Raw genomic sequence first — 27,118 nt, forward strand, 5'->3', positions numbered from 1 at the left:
ACTTGGACTTCCTTATCTCCATTTGTTCAGAACTATAAACTGGACAAATTCACTTCTGCAGAGAGGGTATTTGGGAGATGAGTCCTCCAGGGCATTCATACCAGCGAAGGATTCCCTGGACTCAACTGCTCCCCGCCCTAGTAACATTTAACTTTTATCCTAGCTTAACTGGACTCTCCAAGCAGTGCACAGGTGAATGACAATTGGCTTACTTCAAGGGTCGTTCTCTGTGCACTGCGGGAGAGTCCAATCCAGCCCTGGGGTCTTTCTCTGCTTTCAATACAGACAGTCTGGACATTATTATATGGACATTTGTCAGATTAATGTTTAACGCTCAACCTTCGACCCTTCAGGTAAGCTGATGGTCATTCTCAGTTGGATTGCATGTGGAAGAGGGAGATCCCCAGCTGCTAAGCATGATTCCTGGCAGCTCCCACAGCTCCCCCACATGGCAGTTCTGGGACTGTGGGTTTGCCAGAGCTGACATGCAGCCCCTCTACCACGGAGACAGCAGCTGATGAGATAAAAGTTACAGTCAGTTAGGAGCCAAAGGACCCCTCCCCCGATTTTGCAGGATGTCTGCAGTGGAATCTTACTACCAAGCAGGGTGCCCAACAGTCCTTACTATGACACCATGATGCCTCTGACAGGGGATAACCTTTCCATAGAACAAGGTATTGTAACCGCCCTCTGTGCCACTAGTATCTAGTACATCTTGCACTTCATAGTGCTGTTCCCTGTCTACAGTGACCAGGCTGGTGGCCGTAACAGCTTTCCTCTGATATCAGATGCCTGAATTGATCGGATCAGGCTGCAATGGAAGACTGGATGTGTTTTCCCCAATAGGGGGGGGGAGCCTTAGGTGTACTGTGATGGGGTTAACAACCTGCATGATGGGGAAAGGCCAATGAATTTGGGGCCGAGTTTCTTACATGGCAAAGGCAGCCTGAGATACTTAGTGGAGAGATATACCCTCTGGCCCACATGGAAAGGTCCCTGTGCTTTCCGCCTTTTGTCGGCGTTCTTTTTATATGTGGTGAAACAATGACATAATGTGTCTCTCACCACTTTCCAAACCTTTTGCATCTGTGCTATCAACTCCTACGAGGTCATGTCATCTGGGTGCACTTGGGGACACTTCGGAATTGGGATGAATTCCCCCTCTGTAGACATGTGGAATAGGGTAAACCCTGTACTTTTGTGCACTGCATTGTTATATGCAACTTTGGCAAAGGGGAGGAGTTCAGCCCAATTGGTCTGTTGGTACTGAACGAAAAACCTTAAGTAGCACTCCACCATTGTATTTGTTCTCTCCGCAGCACCATTGGTCGTGGGGGTGGAAGCCTGTAATAAGTCCAAGTGAAGACCCCACCATTGCCACAAATCTGCACCAAAACCGGGCAGTGAATTCCACTCCCCTGTCAGAAATTGTCCTTTGACTGTAAATCCATGATGAAGTTCATGGCTATCTGTTCCCATGGACAAATTGGATCTGCCATCCACTATAAAAGACCCTTCATGGTAGTGCAAACAACAAAACTCCTCACATATTCCTCTATGTCCCTCTTCATGTGGGGCCAGTAGAATTGGCAATTTGCTAAATGCAGAGTCTTGAGGAACCTGAATGTCCAGCTAAGCGAACGTCATGGCAGCGCCGCAGACTTGCCGAAAACTCGCTGCAGACTTGGCAGCGATGGCAAGAAGCGGCTGCCAGTGATGTTCTCAACAATGGCAAAAGCCCCACTGCTGAGCCGGATTCATGAAAAGCGACACCAGAAGCAATGGGACATTCTCGAGGAAGGGAGAGCTGGAACTAATTGCCCGGGATTTTTTTTCAGCCACCGCCACTGCTTCTGCTGCTGCTGCAGCCACCAGAGACTCCTTCCTCTTTGTTTCGGGCTAAAAAGCGATGCATCTGAGGTACTGTCCCCAGATGGCATCTGAGGGTGCCTTGCTGCAGCTTTTGAAGGAAGGAGGCAGGGATGCTGGCTGGTGCTCGCCCCCTCACCACTTTCCAGGCCAGCCACCCAGCTAAGCAGGTGGGGCTGCAGCCAGGGGACTACAGGGGTGGGGGTGGCAAGCGGTAAGGGAAGCAAGCGTAGGCCAACATCCCTGCCTCCTTCCCCCACAAGCGCAACTGGAGAGAAATCGAGGAGAGAGGGAGGAGAAGGCTGTCCCTAGCAGAAGCTTGGCTTTCTCCTCCATCTCTCCCCCTGATTTCTCTCCATGCAAACAAGGTGGCTCTCAAAGAGAGAACGAAGCACATGCACTTCTTCCAACAGCCGAGGCCTCCACTCTTCCTTCCTTGGCTGTTTCTTTCACCAGTACGGGTGTGTGGCCAAGTTGCCATTGCTACCAGTCCTATCCCAACAGATTTTCACTACCTCTCCTGGTGTACCATACCATAGGAGGAACCCACAGATGGCATTAATCCCCCAGAAGTTGACACAGAGGTGTAAGCTGACATCCTTTTTCTCCTAGAAAAGAATGGGTGCAGCTACTCTTGATCTAGCTGGCTAAATAAAGCCCCTTTTCAAGTTCTTTTCTATGTATGCCCTCATTTCTGCTAGCCGTTGCATAGTCATAGAATACATTTGGGTCTTTGGCAGTTTAGCCCCAGGGAGTAGTTCCACTGCATTCCTGTCGCTGCATACATCCTTTAAATCTGCATATACCCAAGGGAATCACTCCTCCCCAGCTGTATGTACTGATGGCACTGTAGCTTGCAATTCTACCAGCCCCTGGGCCATGGTTTGCACCTCATGAGGAGGGGGATCAGGGCCGAGCCCTATTCTGAGAATCCTACTACCACCACCCACCACCATATTGTGGCGCCCCATTTGTCCAACCACACCAGGCCTAGTACAGTTTCTTCCCTGATTTTTGGAACCACTACAAAACACAGGACCTCCCAATGGGGCCCTATCTGCAATACAACCCAATCAGTTACATGCGTGGCTGGTTGGCCCCCCAATAACAACTCATCCATCTGTTCAAAATGGATCGGCCTAGTAGGGCGGAGCTTCATGTCATGGTGATATGGCGACTTTTCCGGCTTCTCCGGATAGCCGTCAAATTCAGGTCGCCTGGATAGTTCAATCTGGACCTAAACCGTCCCGAAGAGACGGTGAAAGGTAGGGGGAGATCCTGTGGTCCCAGAGAAACCCGCAAAGTCTCTGGTGACCCAGAAAAAGGCCCTTTTGCCAGCAATCGCTCACACACAACTTTTAAAGTATTGAGGTACATCCAGTTCCCCTCTCCCCGGTCTCTAAAGACTTTGATGTCTTGGTGAAGTTGGGAGGCTTGGCGAGTTGCCTTGGGTCAATGTCAGGGAAAACAAAAGGACAAGCACACTATCTACCAAATAGATGTTACACAAAGGACAAATGGAACAGATGCAGGATTAATGCCAGGAATTGTTTTTGTCCGGTATTGTTTGAACAGCTTTCTTATTCACAATGGAAAAGCCTTGAAATTCCTTGGATGGTGGCCCTTGATGATGGCAGGCTGACAGTTGATTATTATTTTTTTGGCTCTCTGCTAGCAATTTTCCACAATAGCAACTCATCTCACTCCATTAGCGTGTTTATATTTGAAATTCACTATATCAAACATAGGACTTTTGCTATTGGTACTTGTTAGGAATATAATCTAATGGTTGGGTTGGCAACATATAAATCATGTAAAATGCTGTACCTGTTTCTTTAAATCATACTGTAAATGTGATTGATTGCTGTTTCCTCAATCGGCCATAAGATGGAGCCAGAATCACTGTTAGATGCTGATCTGATCTGAGTGTTTGGAAGCTGGCTGTTAGAAGTGCCGTATAGTGATCAGCGTGAGCTATTGTAAGTTTTGCAACTGTTTGTGTACTGGACTGTTTGTATGATTATGGACTATGTTATTTGGATTATCCCTTAACTGAAAGACGTTGATGACTGACTGTCTTAACCGTGTATGACTTGGACTGTTTGAAGGACTCTGATACCTCTATTTCCACGAAAGTAAAAGCCTATTTAAACTGCAGTGTCTCTGTATGCTGGTTTGTGTGTTCTCCATCACCACTCTCACAACACTTCTCTGAACACACTCAATCTCCCAACGGGGAGCTTACCTAACACTGGTTATGGGCTCAGGTTATACCAGACGTAGCTAGAGGAGAGTTGTTGATACGTAATACCACATACAGACAGCTGTTTCGTTAGTGATTGTTACTATCTGGAGAAGATGGCTAGCAACCCATCAATAAGCCTATCGATGATAACCTGGTTGGATGGAACAAACTATGTTTCCTGGTCTATGAAGTGCAGTCTACTCCTGCGTAGGGAAGGTTTATGGAATGCTGTACAGAATCCACCGGATGTAACTGCTTGGAATCCAGATGACGATGATGATGCCAAGAAGATAGCAGATTTTCAGTGATGCAATGAACGGACATTGTGTATAATTGGTCTAACGCTGAATGACCAACAATTGGTACATATTCGTGGAGAAAATTCTGCTGCAAGATGTTGGGAGAATTTGAAGAGGATTTATGTAAGTGACACTGTAGGTGCACACATACATCTCACATGCAAACTGTTTAGGGCACGTCTTCTGAGAGGTGAAGATATGTTAGCTCATTTAAACTTTATGAAAGGAGTTTTTCAGGAGCTACATGAAAAAGAACTAATTTTCTCTGAGCTACATCAAGTTTGTATCATACTCTCCTCACTGGATGAGAGTTATGATGTTTTTGTATCTTCTCTTGAAGTCCTAACCCGAAATGAACTAACATTGATTGACATTACTGCACGACTGTTGGAAGAGTCAAGAAGAAGGATGGAAAGAGAACAAATGAGAGAGAAACCACCACAACATGAGGAGTCACCTTCTACTGCCTATACTGTTCGAAAATGTTTCTCTTGTGGGCTAAGGGACATATAGCTAGATTCTGTAAAAAGGCAAAACAACAGAATGCCAGAAGAGCTAGAAAAAATGCTAATGTCAACTTAGCTATGTCTACTTTGGCTATGTCTAGCAATACACCTGTAAACCATGATTTTTTGGTTGTTGATAGTGATGCATCACAGTGCATTGCTAGAGATAGAAAAAGGTTTGTAAAAATGATCACAAGCAAGGGACATGTATTTTTGGCAAATGGTTGGAAGGTGAGGGGTCTGGTGAAGGTAGCAGATATTGTTCATTCCTAAATGAGCAGTTACCAATGTTATATGTACCTAACCTGAAATTCAACTTACTATCGGTTAGGGCTGTGGTTAACATTGGCTATGTGGTAACTTTTAGGGGAGATATCTGTATTATTGAAAAGGAGGATAACAGGGTTACTGCTACTTTAAAAAATAGTTTGTATGTTAAAACCAGATGGCCAGATGGCTAACACAGCTTATCATAATGTTAAACCCCATGATGAATGCATACATTTACTACATAGATGCATGGGGCACATTGATTTCAAGTTGCTGCAACGAACTGTTAAGTTGGCAGGGTGAGTAAAAATAAAACCATGCGGAAAATATTTAAACTGCAATGTTTGCAATCAGGAGAAAAGCAAAATTATTCCAGCAAACAGACTGAATGGTTTTAAAACAAAGGAACCTCTGGAGGTTGTTTTTGCTGATATAATAGGACCTAAGAAACCCAGTCTGGGAGGTGCCTTTTATGTTTTGAGTATCATGGATCATTATTCATGATACGGTTTCTGTTACTTAATGAAAAATAAAACAGAAACATTTCAGAATTTCTTTAATTGGCTGAGGTTTGTGGAAAGAAAGATGAAAGCCAAGGTTATTACTGTAGTTATTGATAATGGGACAGAGTTTAAATTCCAAACAATGTTAAAAACAGCTGGAATCCAGCACAAACATTCTGCTCCTTATAGGCCACAATACAACTCATTTGTAGAATGAAGGGGCAAACATTACAGGCCAGGCTTGAACTATGATAGCTCTTTCAGGTTTGCCGGAAACACTGTGGGGTGAAGCTATGATGTGTAGTAACCATGTTTTAAATAATGTGGTGAATACAACAACAGGTGAATTGCCATTCACTAGGTGGCATGGCAGAAAACCAGATTTGAGTTACCTACTTATATTCGGAGCCCCAGCATGGGTTCATACACCATCACAAGTGGGACTGAAAGGGCAACATAGAGCTCGACAGTTATTTTTTGTAGGATATGAGGCTAACCATAGATCATTTAGGTTTTGGGAGAAAGGCACAGCTAAGATTTACTGTAGTGCTAGTGCTAGGTTTATGGAACATGTGGGGTGGAATAAATTAGAAACAAATGATAATGTAATTATCGACACCCAAGTAGTCCTTAATGATGAGGTAGTAAAACCAGTAATTAAAGAAATTAAGTGTTCTGTAGAATTCCACAGGTAGGCCATCTGGTCCTGGAGCTTTCCCATTGTTTTGTTTTTTAAGTGCCTCTGTTAGCTCCATCATTGTTATTTTACTTTCTAACATTGTTCTAGTTTCGTCTGGTACCTGGGGGAGATTGGCATCTTGTAGGTACTTTTTAACTCGTCCCTCCTCCACTATCTCTTGTTCATAGAGTTTAGCATAATAGTCTTGTATAATATTTATTTTCAGTGTTTCCATACTGAATTTCTCCTTGTTTATCTCTTAGTTGAAGTATTTTCTTTGTTTCTCTCTCTCTTTTCATCTTATATGCCAACCACCTGCCTGGCTTGTTCGCATTTTCAAAATAATTCTGTTTGGCACCTCTAATTTTTTGTGCCAGTTCTTCCTTTTCTAGTAGGTCCATTTGTGTTTAATTATGTCCATTTTTATTTTAACATCTTTTTTTTTGTGGTGCTCTCTGTAGTTCTCTTTCAAGTATTTTATAGTCATTGTCTAGAGCTTTATGCATTTGTCTTTTCTTTGAGTTTCTCTTCCTTGTGTAGTCTATTGTCAAACCTCTGATAACAACCTTCATTGTATCCCAGAGATTCTGCAACGACGTATCTTCTTTCCTATTTTTTTAAGGAAAAGGACTAGCTCTTTTTCCATTTTTTGTACAAACTCTTTTTCTTTCAATATAGTATTATTTAGTGTCCATCTAGGTCTTGCCCTTTGGCCTTTCCATTTAATTAAAATTGGATTGTGGTCCGCCCAGGTACTTGCTCCAATCTCAATTTCTTTTATGTTTGAGCTCAACTCCGCTGAGACCCATATCATATCTATTCTAGAGAATGAAGAATGTCTGTTTGAGTAGAAAGTATATTGTTCTTTTTTAGCATTTCTTTCTCTCCATATATCTTTTAGATTTAGTTCATCTGTCATCCTAAAAAAAGATTTCGGCAGAGGCTTTCTATTTAATTTTTTTGTTTTATGTGTTTTATACTCCATATTTTGATTCACAATGCCATTAAAGTCTCCCATCATACAAATATCAGCATAGTCTAGTTCCAAAACTTTTTTGTGTAGTTTTTTGTAAAATTCATCTTGTTTTTCATTGGGGGCGTAGATTCCAATTAGGAGTGTCTTTTTGGTATCCATAATTTCCACCATCAAAATTCTTCCCTCTTCCTCTGCATAGACTACTTTTGCTGGGATGTTGCCTTTAATATAAAAGACCACTCCTCTTTTCTTGCAGTTTGCCAATGATGAAAACATTTTCCCAAGCTTTGGTTGAGTTAATAAATGTTCATATTTCTTTTGGATATGTACTTCTTGCAGACAAATTATGTCAAGTTGTAATTTCTCTAATTTATGGAATATTTTCTTCCTTTTAATTGCTGAATTAAGTCCATTAATGTTAATTGTAATCATTTTTCTTTCTTCCATGTTTATACTTTATATACAGGATTTATCATTCTAGTAGATCTGGGTTCTCATTTTTCTTTACGGCTTCCATTCCCTGTCGCCCCTTCTTTCTCACTTCCACCTACTGCTCCTTCTATTTTTTCGGTCGCGGTTGCAGGTGGTTCCAGTATTTGTACCGCTGAATCGTCTTTCCCAGCTTTCTCAGCCATTTCTCTAAAGTATTCTTCGTAGAAAGCTTCTGCCTTCTCAGTTGCATCATTTGCATAAGTGTTTCAAAATTTGCTTCCTTCTCTTTTTCATGCTGGGACATCGTCTGTGTTGTCCTCTGGCCTCCCGCAGGTGAGGAGGCAGAGGTTGATGTAGAGCCAAAAGCAGCTGCTTTTCTACTCATAGCTAATTAGTATTAGAGGGTGGAGGGTTATAAGTATAGTGGATGAAATACGTAAAGTACACAGAGGAGAGGGGGGGAGATGAGAAAAGCGGGAAAGAGAGAAAAGAAAAGGGAGAAGGGAGAGAGGGAGAGGAAGGGAAAGGAAGAAAAAGGAACTTTTCCAACTATTTTGTTCAAAATTTAAATTGGATCATCTGTTGATGTCCCAATTTCTTCAGAGAAGAAAGAAATGCAGTAAGAATACAAAAGAATATATATATATAAGTGTGACGTTATATAAGGAGTCGTTCTCTGTAGCTCAAATGGTTAACTCCCTGCCTGGGAGGCAATAGAGCACAGGTTCGATTCCCAAACTTGGGTATGGCTAGCTGATGAGAGCTAAATAGCTTGAAATAGATCTATACTAGTCTCCCTTTATTTATTTATCAGCATAAATATAACATATAACATATATATATATATATATATGTATGTATGTATGTATGTATGTATGTATGTATGTATGTATATATATATATATATATATATATATATATATATATATATATATATATATATAAAAGAGACCACCCCCCCTCCAAAAAGGGAAGGAGAGGTGCTTCAGCTACAAGTGGGAAAAAGAAAAAGCAGAAAAAATGTAAATAGTCAAGGGGTCAAAAAGAATGATCCAAAGGTTAAAAAGAATAATCAAAACAGGAAAAAAAAGTGTAAAAGATCAAAAAGTCAATGGGGATGATCAAAAAAGAAAAAATCAATGTCGATGTCTCCACAGCAGATGGTGTGAGAATGGTGTTGAGAGATGAAAGAATGCCAACAAGCTAAAACAAATGATTTTTTCCGGACTCTTCCCCCCCCCCCTAAGATAAAAGTCTTTCCAAGGTCACTCTCAGCTCTGCTGTTTTGTCTAGCAAGATTCCAGCTGCGTAAATACGTAAATCAAATGCATTACAGGGGGGATTTTGATAACAAAGTTCAAGTCCACTAGATGGCAGTGTTAGCTTGTGGTTTGTAGTTAAAGCTTGCCTTAGCCTGTTGTTCGGTAGCGTTTGTTAATTACTAATTGTTAAAATACAACCAAAAGGCTGAAAGGGAACAAAACAAAACAAAACAAAAAAAACAGATCTTCAAGGCACTTTAAGTTTAAAATTCAATGTCCCCATTAGGTTCAAAGTTAAAAATATCAACAACAAAAAGGAGGAACACAAGAGGCCGATTTAAATTACAAGAAAGTCCAGCCCGGCTTCCAAAGATTTAAAAAAGGAACAGAAAAATAATCTTTCAGTAGGCAACATTTATCCCCGCTGCTTTTCTCACTAGTCAGCCTTATTTTAAACTAAGTTTCCAAATTTAGAGTGTTCTCTTTCCAACAAGAAAAAAAGATTTAAAACTCACACCAAACGACATGCTTATATCCACTCTCTCTCCGGGCTTTTGCAGTTATAGTCAGCATCGGCTGATCCGGAAGTCACTGGATTAGGAGGGCTTTCCTTAGGTTCCCAGAGATTTTGCGAACATCTCTGGGACCACTGGAGTTCCCACCACCTCACTGTCTCTACGGGACAGCTTAGATTCGAAACGAATCGTCCAAATAACCCGGCATAGATGGTCTCTCAGGAGCTGCCTGAAAGTCCGTCTTCTCACTGCTAAGCCCCGCCTTGAAGAAATATTGACCATCCCACTCCTACAAGTCATGAATGAAGTGATGTCTGAGAGCAAAATACCGAAGTCATGGTCAGAAGCGTATATCACACTACTACCCAAGGAAGAGACTGATTTAACACAAATCAAGAATTATAGACCAATCTCTTTATTAAATTCAGACTACAAGCTATTTGCATCTATACTAGCTGAGAGACTTAAAAAATATTTAAATGGCTTCATCCACTCAGATCAAAATGGCTTTTTACCTAAAAGACAAATTAAAGACAATATGAGAATGATTTTGAATACCTTGGAATACTATGAGGTCCATCCTGAAAAACAATTGGCACTGATGTTCCTCGATGCGCAGAAGGCCTTTGACAATGTGAATTGGCAATTTATGTTTTTGCAACTGGAGCAGATGAATTTTGGCAAGAAATTCACTCAAACTATACGAATGATATACCAGAAACAAGCAGCAAAAATAATGGTAAATGGAGAACTAACAGATCCGATTGGAATAAAGAGAGGTACAAGACAAGGCTGCCCACTATCACCGCTACTCTTTGTCCTAACACTAGAGGTCTTAAATAGAAAGATCAGAGAAGAAGAAGAAATAAGAGGAATGAAAATTAAGAGAGAAGAGTATAAATTGCAAGCGTTCACAGACGACTTAGTTTTTATTCTTGAAGATCCATTAGAAACAGCATCCAAATTGCTGGAAAGAATAGAGGAATATGGAGAAGTAGCAGGCTTGAAAATAAACAAAGATAAAACAAAGATCATGACAAAGAATATCCCAGCAACACAAAAGGAAGAGTTGTCAGAAATGTTGCAGATTCAAAACACAAGTAAGGTTAAATATTTGGGGATATATTTATCACCTAGATGTGGCACTCTTAAAGAGGATAACTATACCAGATTAAAATGACAAATAGCAACTGACTTGGAGAAATGGGAAAATTTGCATTTATCAATGATGGGAAGAATCTCTACAATTAAAATGAACATACTACCTAGAATTTTATATCTGTTTCAGACAATCCCAATCAGATTGGGTAAGGATTTTTTTCAAGATTTAAATAAAATAGTTTTGAAATTTATTTGGCAAGGGGAAAAACTAGAATAAAATTTAAATTATTACAAGATGTTAGATCGAGAGGAGGTTTTGGGTTACCTGATTGGGAGCTATACTATCAGGCAACAAACTTGATGTGGATTAAGGAATGGATATTATTAAAAAACTCTAGATTATTGAATGTAGAAGGTCACGACTTGCTGTTGGGATGGCATGCTTTCTTATGGTATAAGGGTACTAAATCACATGGTTACTTTAGAAGACATTATGTAAGGGAGGCGTTGTTGTTAAATTGGGAAAAGATTAAAAGACTACATTATTTAAAAATTCCAGTCTGGATATCAACAATTGAAGCATTTTCATATCCGATAATATATAAAAAGGAACAAACAGTTAGATATACAGAATTATTGAATACAGAGGGTGAGCTCAAATCTAGTCAAGAGTTGAAACAAGAAGGGATGGAAATGAACTGGTATTCATATGTACAGATACAATCTAGATATAATGAAGATAGAAAAACTAAAGGTCTTTATAATAAAATGACTGAGTTAGACAAAATTCTAACAGGTACTGATGAAAAAGTAATTAAAAAACTATATGGATATTTATTGGAGTTTAAATTGCATGAAGAACAAGTTAAAGAAACTATGATAGCTTGGGGAAAAAACTTTAGGTATGGGATTGATTTAGAGAATTGGCAGAAATTGTGGTCTCAAAATTACAAAATGACAATGTCTACTGCATATAGAGAAAACTTGTATAAGATGTTTTACAGGTGGCACCTACCCCCGACCAGAATCGCAAGAATGTTCAAGAATAAATCAGAAAAATGTTGGAAATGTCACCAGATACCTGGCTCATACTACCACATGTTGTGGACTTGCACTGAAGCTAAATGATACTGGACTAAAATCCACATGTAGCTGGAGAAAATGACACACAAACAAATAGACTTTAAACCAGAGGTCTTTTTATTGGGGATCATACCAGAAACCTATAACAAAGACTTAAAATATCTGATTGTAAATGTGTTAACAGCAGCCAGAATTGTATTTGCAAAAAACTGGAAAAACGAAACAATACCAAAACAGGAAGAAGTTATCCGAAAAATAATGGACTGTGCTGAAATGAGTAAATTGACATTTGAAATTAGAGAGCAAGAGGATGAACAATTTTATAAGATATGGGATTTGTTTTATCGGTGGCTAGGGGGAAAAAAAAACTTTGGAAATGAAAAATGATATACTTATGCCTTAATTGAAAAAAGTAAATGATGATATAATTATGCTGTGAAATAATCTAATAATGACACAATGAAGTATTAACATAAGGTCTGGGGATATAATGTATAAGGTTAAGAACTTATTATAATGATATGTCGCTGCTGATAAAGCAATTCTAATGGGGGAACAAATGAAAACTGGTATATATAGGCAGCGACGCCTTGTTGAACAATAAAGGAATAAGATCTCTGTTTGAAGGTATGAAATGCAAGGTTAACAATAAATAGAAGTATACTCTCTGGGGGAAAATAATGCTAATGTTAACTAAATATATACTGTAGAATGAAAATAAGGCCTTTAGTTATATTAGATGAAATATCTGAGACGGTAAATATTATTTGAAGATGCAGAGGTTAAAACAACTGTAACCAAACGACATGCTGCATGTGATGATGGGTTTTTTTGTTTGTTTTTGTCTTTTTTGTCTTTTTTGTCTTCCTCCCCCCCCCTTTTTTTTAAACCCTAGCTTATTGTGGTGTTTATTAAATATGCAACAGAGAGATACGGGATGTATAAACGTAGTAGGGATGCACCTGTGATCAAATGACATATTGTATGTGATGATGGGGGGGGGGTTTCCCTTTTTTTTCTTCTCCTTTTCCCATTGTTTTTTTTCTATTGTTATGTGATGTTGTCTATGTAATAAAAAATAAAATTATATATATATAAAAAAATCTTTATATGAAAAAATAAATGTGTAGAAATGATAGACCTAATTAGAATAATAACTATGGGAATGTATCCCTGTAAATATATGTAAGAGATTAAAAAATAAAAAACTTTTCACAAAATAAAAAAATAATTAAAGAAATTAAGGAAGAAGTACAGTTACAGGACGAACCAGAAGAACAAGAACAGGTTATACAGGAGAGTCCACTGGAGAGTCCTGAAATACCCAGACGTTCAACTTGTGTAACGAGACCACCTGACAGGTTTCAGGCGCCTATAGCATGTCAGGCAAATAAGGTTCCTGCTAATTACCAAGGATTGACTCTATATCCAACTGAGGAACAGAAAGCTTGGAAAGATGCAATGGAAAAGGAATTAAAATCATTGCAAAAGTTAGAAGTATATGAAAATGTAAAGTTACCACCAGGTAAACATGCCATTGGTTGTAAATGGATTTTCAAAATTAAAAATAGTGTAAATGGGACTGTAACCCATAAAGCCAGGTTAGTTGCACAAAGGTTTGCTCAGTCAGCCAATGACTATGATGAGGTCTTTGCACTTAGTTTAAAGGCTACAACGTTACATGCAGCATTAGTGTGGGCAGCTAAGAATGAATATATAGTTAATCATTTAGATGTAGAGACAGCATATCTTTATGGACCGTTGCAACATACTATATATTTACAGAACTGTGTAAACTGGCAAAAACTCCAAGGGGCCAAGAGTTTAGCCACAGTGACGAACAAAGCCCTGTATTTGATAAAGGTGTTTATCAATCCTTAATTGGTAGCTTATCATATCTGAGTAATTGGTCAAGGCCCGATATAACATAAAGTGTAAATCAATTAGCCAGGTTTAATGCTGAACCTACTGAAAGGCATTGACAAGCTGCTAAGAGGATATTAAGATATCTTAAGCAAACGATGCATTATGCATTGTATTTAGAACCTAAGGATGATCTGAGCTTAACTGCATATGCTGATGCAAGTTTTTCTACTGATGGGTCTACATGGAAATCAACATCAGGGTTTGTTGTATTCCTGGGAAAAGCACTAATTGGATGGCGGTCTATTAGACAAAAACATTTAAATCTATCAACTATGGAGGCTGAATTCTGATTTGTCATTATTATGTACGGATTTGGTTTGTTATAAACAACTACTTGATATGGGGATTGACATACAAGAGCCTATTGTTGTTTATGAAGACAAGCAGCAATTCAGATGGCATCCAATCTTGCTGTAAAAACTAGGTCAAAACACACTGATCTAAGATATCTAAATGTAAGGCAAAGTGTGAATGCTAAATTAATTTCACTGGAGTACTGCATGTCTGAACATAATGTTGCAGATCATTTTACTAAGGCCCAATGTAATATAAAGCATAAACCTTGTTGCGAGGAATACGGATTAAGATTGTAAGATTTAGATATTGTCCTACCCAAAGGGGAGAATGTTAGGAATATAATTTAATGGTTGGGTTGGCAATATATAAATCATGTAACAATGCTGTACCTGTTTCTTTAAATCATACTGTAAATGTGATTGGTTGCTGTTTCCTCAATCGGCCATAAGATGGAGCCAGAATCACTGTTAGATGCTGTCTGATCTGAGTGTTTGGAAGCTGGCTGTTAGAAGTGCCGTATAGTGATCAGCATGAGCTATTGTAAGTTTTGCAACTGCTAGCAAACTTTGTGTACTGGACTGTTTGTATGATTATGGACTATGTTATTTGGATTATCCCTTAACTGAAAGACGTTGATGACTGACTGTCTTAACCATGTGTGACTTGGACTGTTTGAAGAACTCTGATACCTCTATTTCCACGAAAGTAAAAGCCTATTTAAACTGCAGTGTCTCTGTATGCTGGTTTGTGTGTTCTCCAACACCACTATCACAACACTTCTCGGAATGCACTCGCTCTCCCAACGGGGAACTTACCTAACAGTACTGCACTTTCATTCTAGTAGGTTACCAACATTTTCTAAATCCAAAGTTGAAAACATGTCATTCCTGTAAAATAGGTTTCAACAAATAATTCCCAGAAAATGCAATTCAGCACTGAGAAAAGTAAGGTCTATACATAGGTGAGAATAATCAAATGCACGGGGGTAGAATAGGTGGTACATGGCTCAACAGAACTTACTATGAGAAGTATCTAGGTCTCCTAGTAGATATTTAAGTAAGAGCCAAGTAATGTGCTGTTGCAGCTGCCAAAAAACTGCTAATGCAGTTTCAAGATCATGTGAAGTAATAGTATCACTTTATATTGCACTAGTAAGATTACACTTGGAATAGTGTATCCAGTTCTGGTCACTATGATACAAAAAAGATGTTAAAGCCCTAGAAAGAGTGCAGAGAAGAGAAATTGAAGATGATAAGAGATCTGGAGGCTAAATCATACAATGAAGATTAAGGGAACTAGATATGTCTAGTCTAGCAAAGAGGGTGATATGATAGCAGTATTTCAATACTTGGGGGTAGGTGAGTGGCTGTCACGAAGAATCTCCAAAGCATCTGATGGCAAGCTTCTGGAAGTTGTGGATACTCTGTTACTGGTTTTCAAGTAGTGAGTGAATAGCCATTTGTCTGGAATGATATAGGAATATGATGGCAAACCTGTGGCACGTGTAGCCATATCGGTGGGCACAAGAGCTGAGCTCTGGCACACATGCACGTGCCGACCACCTGATTTTCAAGCCTTCTGGGCCCACCAGAAGTCAGGAAACAGGCTGTTTCTGTGGCCCTCTGGCGGGTGGGGAAGGCCATTTTTGCCCTCCCTAGGCTCCCAGAAAGGCTCTGGAGCTTGGGGAGAGCATAAAATGGGCCTTCCAGTCTGACCAGAAGTCAGCAAATGGGCCATTTTTGGCCTCCGGAGGGCTTCTGGGAGGTGGGGAAAGCCCTTTTCACCCTCCCCAGGCTCCTAGAAAGGGTCTGGAGCCTGTGGAGGGTGAAAAACAAGTCCACCGTGCCAAAAGCAGGAGGAGGGTGTATGGAATTATGGGGTGTGGGCACACGTGCATAGTCCCCCCCACTCTCCATGCTTTTGGCACGCAATGGCAAAAAGGTTAGCCATCACTGATACAAGATCTGCTTGAGCATGACCTCCCAAGATCCTTTCCATCCCTATTCTATGTTCTATACTGATCAATTGTATTTTCATACTATGTAGCTTTCTATAAGGTGGTGCCTTCCAGTTATCTTTTGTCTGTATATGCTGGCTCTAACTGGCTTTGTCAATACTCCTTAGTGTTATCATACCACAAAACCCTGGGAGAAAAAAATGCATGGGGCCAAGTACCTTCCAGATTCCTAATAGTTTTAATTACACAACACATATTTATGTACTTGCTCCATGTCACATAGCTTCTATATTAAAACCTCATTTTATTTTCTATTGTCTTTTTTCTTCACTTGTCTCTAAAACAATCTCTTTGATTTATTTGCACTTCTCAGTCATAATGTTATTCTCCTACTGCCTCCTAGTTCCCTGATTACCAATGAATTCACAATGACTGTTTGATAAGTGTGGATATCTTCTGCTTAGAAAAATGGAAGCTGAAAATGTTCCTAATTCTGTCAAGAAAATGATTTTCGATCTCCTTATCTTTCAAATTATTCTTGTGAGGGTCAGATATGAATTGATTTCTGACATTGCTTTTTCTTGGCTATAAAGTGGAAAAATGTGGAGTGCTTTGAAGTTAGAAAGGTAATTGTGGAGACATAAAAATTGTATCTATACCCATCAGAGAAAGAGAGAGAAATTTGTCTTGAAATAACTGTCTCCATATCTTTCAGACCAATAACTGCAACAATTCAGACCATAACAGAGCTGAAATGATATGACTCATCTACTCCTAACAAGTCTAATACACTTCACTGAAAGCATGGTGCACATGACATAAGGGACTCTGTAATACTAGAAAAAAGCTTCAAAGGCTATTAAAATAAAATCCCAGCCATTACTCTAGCTCAAATATTCTTCAACAACTAAATGAAGCCAACAATACCACAGAACTGTAATTGTGTTATTTCTGTAATTTCTTGTCACTCTGAGAAATGTCTGTGTTTTGTCCACTCTTTGTCTTTCAGAAATGATGAAAATAAATCAGGCTGATAAAACATGTTATTTTATTGCCATGTGTAGTGTTCTAGTTGCATTATTTGAGATGTTAAACGTTTACATAAAATACAAGCTTTCTGCACATTTCCCCAAGCAGCTTTCAGTGTATCCATCCATTCAGCTACTGTTATTGAGGAATTGAATTGAATTGAATTGGAAGGGACCTTACTGGTCTTCTAATTCAGTCCCCTACTCAAGCAGGAGAATTTATACAATCTCAGACAAGTGACTGTCCGTCTCTTCTTAAAAACTTCCAGTGATCAGTTGATCAGTTTCCAACCATTATTTCTTATCCTGCCCTCTGGTGCTTTGGAGAATAATTTGTGGCAGCCCCTCAAATACTGAAATACGGCTATCATGTCACCTCTAATTCTTCTTTTCTTTAGACTAGCCAGGTCCAAAATCTGCAGTCATTCTTCATATGGTTTAATCTCCAGGGAATACAAAGGACAACTGGAGAGATAGTACAGGGCTCAGCCATCCAGGCTTCAAAGAAAAGTTCACTTCAGGGCAAGGGGCACAACCCGCTTTCTAAAACAAGATACTGCTAAGCTCCAGATCTTACAAAACAAGCCAGGGTGTTCAGTCTGTGCACCCACCTCCTACCTCTCTAAAGGGACACCTCCCCTCCCCACCGCTCCACTTGCTCCCACATGTTTCTACCACTGTCCCACCCTTTAAGAGCTCAGCTCTCTTCCCTCCATCCCATTTCCCCTCCTTCAGATACCTCTTACTTACTCTCCCCGCTTCTTCGCCAATAACTGCCTCTTTCTTCATCCAAACATACAGACAGCAAATACGCACACATCTCACGGCGCTGGAGGGACTCGCCCTAACAGATGTCATCTCTAATTCCAAGGGAGAAAAGCCTTTTCTAGAAAATAGGGGTGGGAGCAGAGCAGAAGAAGGGGGTCTGGTGGATGGTCTGTTCACTCTCCTGCTACAGGATTGCAGAGGGAGTCGGAAGAATGTGGTTGGGTGGTGGCCATTGGCATGCTGCCCTGAGCCGGTTTTGTCCTGTTCTGATGTAGCGCCAACAGCTCAGGGTGAACTATGTGGAAATAGGGCAAAGCAGCTTCCATGCAGTGGGAGTTTTGGAGAAAGGGTGCTTGTGTCTGCCTTGGAAGGTTGAAGGAAGAAGGGTTGCCTCTCCTGCCCCAAATTAGCGGTCCAAGCTCCATTTGCATGAAGGACAGGAGCAATATTCCGCCTACTGTCAGCTGCCCTGCTCCCTCTTGGCAGTTCTCCAGCCTGCCAGAACATTGCCTTCTCTTCTCCCAGAAGACATGGCCTATCTGCAGCTGGCCAAGGAGGGCACCAGCAAGGGAAGAGGTTTACAAGCTTGTGGGATTATGGAACTATTTGTCTGAGGTTTTGACAGTCTACCTGGACAGTGAAATCCAAAACCTGCCCAGGAAATGAAAGAGGCGCATAAGCGAGGTGTGTGCATGTTTGCTCTGTGTGTATGTTAAGGCCGAGAAGGAGGAGACAACTTGGCTGAACTTTTCCTGCCTTGGAAGCTGCTTAGAAGGCAGCCGCCACGGCCTGTCCATTTAAGGTCCCCCCCTCTGTCATGCCATTCGGCTTCAGCTTGTGGAGCAACTGAAACTGGGAGAGTCGAGTTCTTTTCCTTTGGTGGCAGTGGCCCTGCTTGGTTGCCTTTGAACAGGGCCAGATGGCAGGCAGCGTCAAAGTACCTTAAAGGGACAGGCCATGACAGCTGCCATCCAAACAGCTTTGCTGTGAAGGGAGGCAGGGAAAGTTTGGCCAAGTTGTCTCCTCTTTCTCAGCCTCAAACATACACACAGAGCAAACACGCACACACCTCACAATGCTGGGACCTTCGGCAAGGAGATGGAGCATTGGTGAATCCCTCTGGCACCTTGAGCTTTGCGCGTATTTGCTCTGTGTGTAAATTTGGATGAAGAAAGGGGTAACTTGACAAAGGGTGAGACAGCAGTGGAAATGTGGGAGCAGCAGGGAGGTGTCCCTTAGAAAGGCAGGAAATGGGTGCACAGACTGAATACTGCGGCTTGTTTTGTAGGAGCTTAGCAGGAACAGTTAGAAAGCAGCATCGGTTGTACCCCTTGCCCTGAAGCAAACTTTTCTTTGAAGACTGTATAGCTGACCTCTGTGCCATCTCTCCAGTTGTCCTTTGTATTTCCTGCTGCTGCTGCCCACCACCTTTTGGTGGTCCAAGGTAAAAAATGTGAGTTTACTTCATAAACCTCACTCTGATGCCTTTCCATCCCCCACTCCTGCCCATTAAATTTCTCGTCCTCCCTGAGGCTCCAGGCCTGATTTAGCAAGATGAAGCAGATGCATGGGGTAGGGAGGGGAGAGCTCTTTTTTTTTTGGCTTGATATTGGATCTTGGCTGCCATATTGAAGGTTTCATTAAAAGTCCTTTTTAAAAAGTGTGGCCACAGAGCTCTTCTTCACATGGGATCACCCGGCAGTGAGGAGGGAGAGGGAGAAGTGGGCGGCTGCTAGCACAGATGAGAGTGTTTCTGGGACAAAGAGAGAGAGGAAGAGAAAAGGCACCTTGCAAGTGCGGAGGCAGAAGAGCAAGGCAAGTAAGTGAGTGAACATTTGGCCTGTCAGATGGCCTCTTTATTCCCCCTCACTCCCAAGGCACCTGTCTCCTTGTGTGAGAAGTGATTGAAGGATCTTCTCACCAGGAGCACTGCCCTCATTCAGATTCCCTGCCTCCCTCGGCCGAGCACAGCTGCCCCACCAACCGGCAATACCACAACCCTCTGAGCCCAAAATCTTTCATCTTGAAATGTTTCTTGAAAGTCACCCCAAAGGGGTGAGCAAAGTAGGCTCCTTATCCTACATTCTCATTAGGGGTAGTCCTCAAATTATGGCCAGAACTGAGCCAAAATTTCCATTGCTAAGCAAGTTTTAAGTGGGTTTCTCTGTTTTGTGATTTTCCTTGCCGTGATGTTGAGTAGTAGTAAATAAATAGAGATTGTATCTTGTTGAGGCCTTTGAGGTGAGCGGCCGAGAGGTGGGGCCAGGCATGGTGACATTGAGTTGGCCATGTCACTCAGTCACATGTCCACCCAGCCATGCCTTCCCAGAAGAGAACCAGTTGTTAAATTGTTTGAATCCCACCTTTGCCCTCCTAAAGTTGCCATGGTGAGGAAAGGGGGGAGAGCACATTCCATGCATACTTTCAGCTAGAATCGGATCTCAAATTACTACAGCAGACTTGGAAGGGGTGCACTTCATTGGGAATGTGATTTAGGATGCAGACTGAGGGGAGGGAAGGAACAGGGGTAAAGTTCAGCTATAATTCAAAAAAGGCTAAGATCTGAAAGTTTATGGGATCATTCCCCATAATAAAGATCATTAACCCAGTCAGGGTACAATTAAAATTGCCTCAAGTGCAAAAGAATATACACCCAATATTCCATAGTAGCCTCTTAAAACCCATGGTCAGATCCACTCTGAGACCACTACCCTATAAGCCCCCTGACACCGTGGTCATAGGGAGCCAACCCCATTATGAAGTGCAACAAATCCTTGATTCGAGGTGGTACAGAAGACAACTCCAATACTTAATCAAGTGGAAGGGCTACCTGTTTTCAGAGGCATCTTGGGTAAAGAGTAGAAATATCCAGGCTGATCGCCTTGTAGCAAAATTCCATGCAGAAAATCCAAACAAGCCTGGGGGGAGGATATAGCCATAAATCCTATATCTGTGCTCAAATTGTTTTTGCTTCGCACAGGTTACTTTTGGAAAGTGAGGTGAGCCGAATATCAACTTCTAAAGTTGCCAGGGTGAGGAAAGGGGGGAGCACATTCCACACATACTTTCGGCTAGAGTCAGATTACCACAGCAGACTTGGGAGGGGTGCACTTCATTGGGAATGTGATTTAGGATGCAGACTGAGGGGAGAGAAGGAACAGGGGTAAGGTTCAGCTATAATTCAAAAAAGGCTAAGATCTGACTGTGAAAAAATCTTGCCAAAATAAGTGGTCCTAATAAATGACTAATTTTCCTTTGAAGTTTGGGCTGAGGCTCATGAATCAATTAGGGCATTTTTTTGAAACCTGACAGACAATCAGATGTCCTTTTAAAATCTCTGATATCAGGGGTGCCTGGAGGGAAACTCAAGCAACCATGGCAGAGGGCCAGCTATCTGAAGAAAAACTGATTGCAGCCAGAGTGCAGCCTGATCTCAGACATCAAAGCCGTGATGCCTAATACAGTGGCCGAAGCAAGAGGAGGTGAGTATTCAACCCCTAAAGCAGCTAAAGTTGAGCTCCCCATCCCAATGCCCAGAAAAAAGGAAAGGCCCTGAGTGAGCTGGGAAGGATGGAGTGGATGCTGGACTGGAACCAAGCCAGGTTCCCAAAGCCCCTAATGGAGTCCCTGGGGAGTTCCATAGAGCAATGGAGGAAGGAATTTGACTGGGCACCCTCCGTGAAGAGAAGCATTATGCAGGCCAAAAGAGAAGGGAGGAGCAGTGGATCTTCTTGAAGTGACGAGCAGACAGGAATGCAGTCCCCCTTCTCCACACATCAAAAGGAGGCTGAAACCAGTGTCTCTCCCATGTAGCAGGTAGGCTGTCCAGGGCAGACAACCCTCTCCCTCCCTCCAAGCTACAGCTGAAGAATTTGGCCAGACATATCAAGCACAAGAATACAGAGGCTGACAGGAGGAGGGAGGAGCAGTGCTGAATGAACCATCCCAGTTCAGGGAACAGTTTGATGGGGTCTCAGACCAGTTAGCCCTATTCCTTGACTCAGCTGGGATCCACCTACAATGTTATGGACACCTCTACCCATCCCCCAGAGCCATAGTGAATACTATTGCAGAGGGACTAGAGGGAGAAGCAAGGGAATGGCTAGCAGCCCTCCACAGAGGAGAGTCCCCCCACTGCAAGGCATAGATGATTTCCTACTAGAGGCCATATTTGAGGGGGTGGAGAAGGACCTGTATGCAGAAGATGAAGTCAGCGACCTAAAGCAGAGGGGCATCCCCATAAAAGAGCCCATCTGTGAATTTAGGAGAGTAATTGGAAGGCTACCCCCTGTACCAGAGCATCTGTTAGCGCATTTTTTCAGAACAAGCCTGGACAAGCAGATTGCCCAGGTAACTGCTTACAGCGACATCCCAAACCAACTCTCTGAGTGGTTCAATAAAGCAATAAAAGTCAATGGTGCATTGCGCGCTAACGACATGAGAATGCCGCTGGAAATGAGAGAGGTAAACTCAATCTGAAACCCAGATGATAGGGACCCACAGCAACATAACAGGCCCCCAAAACAGGAAGCCAGGGGGATTTTCAAGCCCTAATAGATTCAGGCTGCACTAGATGCTTGATCAACCTGACCACAGTCCTGAAACTGGGGATCAGAACAAAAAGACTGGCTCAATCCATTTTGAACAGGTCAATGGATCCCTAATGGGAAGAGCCTATGCCACCCACCTGACCGAACCAGTGAGACCAGAGCTAGAAAATCACTGAGAAGTAATTTGATTCGTAATAGCCCCCAAAATGACAGATGCAGTCAGACTGGGACTCTCCTGGCTAGACAAGTGGGGACTGACCATCTGGTGGCAAGGGGATACCTGCAGATTTAGGATAGAAAAGGGGCCCCAACCCCTTCCATGCCAGCAAGCAGAAACACCACCCAAGCAGGGAAGCCCCCCAAAGAGCCCACCAGAACAACTGGCAGCCACATCTGACAAAACCCCAGAGACCAAACAGATCCCAGGGGAATATCAGGACCTCGCAAAAATATTCAGCAAGACTGAGTGCAACATTCTGCCCCCCCCTCCCGAGGCAGATTGTGCCATGGAAATCATCCCGGGGGCAAAACTACCCAAGCCCAAACTGTATGCCTTGACACCCTGGGAAATGCAAGAAATTTTCAAATACATAGACAAAAACCTAGCATGGGGCTTCATCGAGCTAACCAAGCCACAGGTTACAGCGCCAGTCCTCTTCAAAGAAAAAAAAGACAGAACTATGAGACTATGTGTGGATTTTAGAGGAATCAATGTCGTGTGCGTACACAACTTACACCCTCTCCCCCTCATGAAGGACATGCTATCTCACCTGGCCAAGGGAAAAATCTTCACTAAACTAGACCCCAGAGAACCATACTACTGAGTATGGATCAGGGAAGGAGATGAGTGGAAAAAAGGTTTTCAACTGCCCCCTAGGGAACTTCCAATTCAAAGTGATGCCTTTCGGACTGCAGGGAGCCCCAGTGGTGTTCATGCAGTTAATAAACAAGGTGCTATATGAGCACCTCTACAAGGGGCTCCTTGTCTACCTGATCGACATCCTCATCTACATGGAAACCATGAACAACTACATACCCCTGGTCCGACAGGTACTGGAAAAACTTCTGGCAGCCAACCTGTATGTCAAGCTATCAAAATGTAAATTCCACCACACACAGCTAGACTACCTGGGTTACCAAGTGTCAAATGAGGGAATAGAGATGGACCCAGCCAAAGTACAAGCTGTCCTAAGCTGGCAATCACCTCACACTCGCAGACAGATACAAAGCTTCCTACAGTTCGTGAAATTCTATAGGCAATTCATCCCCTCCTTTACAAAGATTGCCAAACCCATGACAGACCTCCTTAAGACAGGGAGCCCAGGAACAAAATCTCACCTGGGACAACCTCTACAGTGGGACTTAACCTGCCAAGAGGCATTCGAGACACTAAAAGAAATGTTTGCAAAAGAACTGGTGTTGAAGCATCCTGATCCCGAGCAACCCTTTGTGATCCAAGCAGATGCCAATGACATGGAAGTGGGAACAGTGCTACTCCAAAGAAACATCCAAGGAAACTCACAGCCCTGCGCCTACACCTCCCGCAAGCTTACAGACACACAGAGATGATGGGCCGCATGGGAAAAAGAGGCTTTCATGGTGAGATGGTATTGCTAACCTGGCGACACCTGTTGGATGGGGGGCAGAAACCATTTGAAGTCTGAACTGACTACAAAAATCTGGAGGCTCTCAGGACCCTGCAGAAACTTTCACCCAAACAAGTCCAATGGGCTCAATATTTCAACTGTTGCAACTTCATACTAAAGCACATTCCAGGAGGGAGGAACTTTCTAGCTAACACCCTCTCCCGCATACCCCAGTACAAATGCGAATGGGAGCAGGTCGTTGATGCCATCATTCCCCCTACTCAAATAGCTGCCCAAGTGACCATCAAACAACAATGCTGTGACCAGCAAGACCAATCAGCAAGCAACCTAACCATGAGACTCAAAACTGAACTGCTAGCAGACCCCTGGTTCCAAAACAATCAACACATCTTGACAAAAAGATGACCTCACATGGAAGGGGATGGAACTCTACTTCCTGGAATCCCTACGCACCCTAATTCTCCAAAGGAGCCACGACACCAAATCGGCAGGCCACTTTGGGTTCCTAAAGACTTTACACTTAGCCCAGAGGCAGTTCTGGTGGTCTGGCATAAAGAAAGACGTGGACACTTACGTGAAAAGTTGCACCATCTGTGCCACAATGAAGAGATAACCAGGAAAACTCCCTGGACTGCTGCAACCAGTAGCAGAGCCAACAAGGCCGTGGGAGGAGATCGCAATGGACTTTATAGTAGAGTGGCCGAAAAGTGGGGGAAACATAGTGATTTGGACTGTAATTGACCTCTTCTCCAAACAGGCACAGTTCATACACTGCAGCAGACTACCCTCAGCTCACAGGCTGGCCAAACTGTTCCTGAACCACATCTACCGCCTGCATGGAGTACCTTGAAGAATTATTTCAGACACAGGGTCCAGTTCATGGCTAAGTTCTGGAGGGAGTTCCTGCGGTCCATTGGATCATCCCAGGGCCTTAGCTCAGCTTTTCACCCAAGCACCAATGGAGGGCTGAAAGACTGAACGCCATGGTAGAACAGTACCTGAACTATCAGCAGTCCAATTGGGAAGACCTTCTGTCTTTTGCTGAGGTCACGTACAATGCTGTTCACAGTAGCACAGGACTAACTCCATTCAAAGTAGTGAGTCGCATGGACTTTGTCCCAATGCCTGAGTATTGGATCCCCCTCCTCAGTCAGCTTGACTGATTGGATATCAATGCTAAAAGCAACCTGGGAGAGTGTCAAAAAAAGTGTTGGCTAAAGCAGCACAAACCTATAGGGAACCGGCAGATAAACACTGATAAACATCGAGCTCCACAACGGCCATTCTGGGTGGGAGAGAAGGTTTACCTCTCCACAAAATATTTGAGGTTAAAACTCCATAGCAAGAAACTGGCATCAAAGTTTTTGGGATCATTCCCCATAGTAATTAACCCAGTCAGGGTGCAATTAAAATTGCCCCAAGTGCTAGGGAAGATACACCCAATATTCCACAGGTGTATCTAGGTCCTGTTCCACCATTGCATTAGCTTTGTGAGGCCCCATTGATGCTCAGTTATTTATTTAATCTATATCTATTATCAATAAATTTCACTAGGTTTTAGTTTTAAATTATATTCTTCCATCTATCAACCTGTATCTTTCCAATAACAAATCAATTTCATATCTTCTGCCATTTGTGATACCAATCCTCTAATCATCTTCTTGATCAGCATTGTATGGACTTCTCTTAGCAACTCCTTGCTGGTAAAATCTCTCATATAATCTTGATGCCCTCTTTCTGTTTCTTTATTCAACTTGTCTTTGATTGTCAGCAGTATTATCAATACTTTTGCTAGTAGAATTTCTTTCTTTGAGTCCATCAATTCTTTAATTTTTTTCCTTTTCTATAGCCTGCCCTCTGGAATAGAATTCCTCTCCATTTACTTCCTCTTTCAGTATTCCATTCTTTCCATTTTCAGGAACAAACCAATTACCATCAATATCAGCAGGTTTAATCTCTTTATATTCATCTACCACTTCGGTTTTTTGAGTTTCAATCACCCCGTCTTGCATTTGATAAACATCCTCAATTTTTTCATCGTATTTTATTGTTATGTGCTCTAAGTATTCCAGCTTTTGATCTGTATTTCTGAAAGTATCTTTTGCAAATTTGCCATTCTAACAAACACAGCTGCTCTGGCTTGGAAGATTAATAAGATTAAAGCATAGATTCACAAAGGATGTTATTTGCACTTCAAAGGGTCATCTGTGTGTTTTCCTTCTTATCACCCTTTGTAGCTTAGCAGTAAAGCCTTATGTCAAAAACAACCAGTGGAAGAACAAAAGCCTCCCAGCCCCCGTGCAGCGGTAACGCTGTTAAAAAAATTCTTTTTGTATCTTTGTAAGTTGTATTTCAAGTTAGAAAAAAGAGTCCAATCTTTAAATGAATTAGAAAAATACCCACAGCAATGAAAAGGAAGACTTTCGCCTATAAATTACAGATAATCATAAATAGAAGGTAGAAGAAGAAAACTTAATCCATCCATTTTAAAAGGCTTGTATAAATTCCATCCATGAAGATAGCATTTAAAAATAAGATAACCACTGTCCAAAACCATTCCAAATTTAATTCTGCCGCTTGACTCTTCTATTCTTCAATTTAAATTAATTTTTAAGTTTTTTATAGGCAGTCTCTTTTTAAAACAGTAAAAGTTCCTCACCAGCTGGAAACACTTTCACTTTCCGTATCCTTCTGTTTTGGAGCCACCCTGACTTCATCAGTCTTGGCTGGATTTTTTACCACTGGCTTGAAGACCTTCTCTTGCTTCTTTCAAGGATTTTGCAATATCCCCGAGATCAGCAAGACGTATTTTTCCTGTTCACCATCTCTTTGGGACAGTTTAGGTCTATTTGGACCACCCAGTGGCAAAAGTATTGGCTGCGGTCTCAGAGCATCAAGACCGCACAACCGGCTTCCGGTTGGCCGTGCCATCTGAAGAAGCTGTCTGGACAGCATTCATCAGCTGTTTGACAGATTGATTACCTCTTCTTCGGGCAAAGAAGAAGGGAGTGAGCAGCTGGGCTTGGGAAGAGCTCCATTAACCCCCCCAGGAGATAATTATTGGGTGTGGAAGGTGTGAGCCCCCCTGCAACTCAGTGAACTCCGCGCCTGGGATTCATTCTGCTTTTCTGCAGAAACTAAGGCACACGTTCACCCCTAGCTCAACGTTTGATTTATACTTAATCCAAAACAGGCAGAGAAATACTGGAGAACTTACAACTGTATGTATAAACAAACTTTAACTC

The sequence above is a fragment of the Thamnophis elegans genome, chromosome 11 (assembly GCF_009769535.1).
Source record: "Thamnophis elegans isolate rThaEle1 chromosome 11, rThaEle1.pri, whole genome shotgun sequence".
NCBI lineage: Eukaryota > Metazoa > Chordata > Lepidosauria > Squamata > Colubridae > Thamnophis > Thamnophis elegans.